Raw genomic sequence first — 2422 nt, 5'->3', positions numbered from 1 at the left:
CGATTTGGTTAATTAAAGCATGGAAAATAATTAAATTAATTGAAAAAGGTTTTGACAAAAATATATTTGATTAAAATATAAATGGATATAAGCATAGATAAGAAACGAAATTTTGTCAAAATAAACTAACATAAAGAATATAGTTCATTTTTTGGGGAATTTAATTAATTAAACCAAATCATATAAAGATTAGAGTTAATACAATAAACAAAGAATAATGATAAGAGAAAGAATAAAGTCAAATTTTGAGCATTCGGCCCAACCTGTCCTAATACTAAAGGTCTGCTGCGAATTACATGGGCCTTAGCCCCCGTTACATTTCCTGCTGAAACTGCTGTGGCAAATCAAGATAAAAATTTGGTCTTTTAACCCATTTTTTAGGAAAATTCACCCCACATATCTATTTAAGGCTTAATATTACAGCCTTTAGATGTACTTTTTATATATTACTACTTATAACAGTTTAATTACAAGTATTAACAGATTAGTTTTAATCTATAATTTAATTTATTTGATTTAATTAATTAGTTATTATTTTTATAATTACCTTACAATTAATAAGTAAGAGAAACAAGATAATCAATTGTCATTATCTCTTACACCATTTTAGGGATAACATTAATAGAGAATCAATTGCCATTATCTCTTACACCATTTTAGAGATTTTTTTTCAGTTTTCACACCCCCACCCCCACGTTCCTCTTTTACATAGAACTAATTTTTTCTCTCTCACCATCTTCAACGTTCATCTTCTTCATTAAAAAAGAAAATCCGCAGAACTCACGATTGAGCCCCATGGATGTGGAAGGAAAAAAAATAAGATAACATACTTTCCTTTCTGTATGAATTTTTTGTTATGTTTGATAATTGGAAGAAGCGAATGCTTACTTGTGCCCCACTAGAAGTGGATATGCATTTGTTTTAAAATTAGCACATGTTTTAAAAATTATATGTGCAGGAAAGAATGTCAGATATGAATTTTGATTTTTTCTTTCTATTCATTTGTTCTCTATATCAACTCTTTTGTTGTCGGTAGCAGGCAACTCGAGAAGAGGCGTTGGCCAAGGTTTCTGCTCTTGAACTAGATATGTGAATTTTTTTTCAAATATGGTATATTGTTTTATTAAAATTTATGTACATGAATATGGAATGAAAAATGAATAATATTGGTCTGAACTGAATTTTATATATAGTGTATGAATGTTGATATGAAATTGATTTAATTTTTGTATAAATTATGTGAAATAATTAATTTATAACTACTTATAAAATGAAGTTGGTATCGGAATGAAACATGAATATTGTTGGTAGGCTGGCAAATTCATTTGAGATCTCAATTACATATATTTTTTTCGATACCAAGTGTACACCAATTGGGTACAAATTAACTAGTTTTAGGTTGACTAATTTAGTTGAAATCTCAATTACATGTTTTATTCAATTTTTCCAATTGGATATCAATTAGATATCAAATGTATACCAATTGGGTATAAAATTAACTAGTTTTAGGTTGTCTAATGAGGTTGAAATCTCAATTACATGCCCTTTTTTCAATTTTTCCAATGGGACATCAATTCGATACCAAATGTATACAAATTAGATGCAACATTAACTAGTTTTAGGTTGACTATTTCAGTTGAAATCTCAATTACAAGTTTCTTTTTCAATCTTATCGCTGGGACATCAGTTGGATACCAAATGTATACCAATTTCATACTAAGATTTGAATTTTCAGTTGATATCAATTGCATACCATCATTATCTAGTTTTTTTACTATACATTTGAAAAACACTTAATACACAAATGATTAACTAGTACACATAATAAATGTTATGAAATTATAATTCATTAACTTAAAAGACAAAATAAATCAAAACATGAGTTTGTCACATTAAAACAACCAAAACAAAATAAAAATAAATATGTCTTTTTTTCAGCAAGGTAATTTGAACATGTCTTCTTGTTGTGTTCCTCCCGACGACATGTACTGCACGTAACCTTAGACCTCTTGCATTTCACATCAGCAAATCCTTTCCGACATTCATGTTATGGTCTCCCTACAATTCTTTTTGAACCAGACGACAATAATTTATGCTCCAACACTTTTTGAATTGCATATTTTCATGTTCCATCATAAATTATTGTGTTAGTATTACAGGATACAAAAGTACTAAAACCTTTACAAAACAATATATAATATGATAATACGCACTGAAACAATATTTTTTTGTATCAATTTATGCTCCGACACTTTTTGAATTGCTTATTTTCCTGTTCCATCATAAATTAATTATAATAACAACAAAATTATACACACTCGTCATTATTTTTTCATACAAATATCATTCAGATAGTACACTACAAAACAAATTTCATACCAAAAATAATATTTCACATTCCATACTCACTTAATACACATTT

The sequence above is a fragment of the Solanum tuberosum genome, unplaced genomic scaffold, assembly GCF_000226075.1.
Source record: "Solanum tuberosum cultivar DM 1-3 516 R44 unplaced genomic scaffold, SolTub_3.0 scf00707, whole genome shotgun sequence".
NCBI lineage: Eukaryota > Viridiplantae > Streptophyta > Magnoliopsida > Solanales > Solanaceae > Solanum > Solanum tuberosum.
This window is presented reverse-complemented; position numbering follows the sequence as displayed.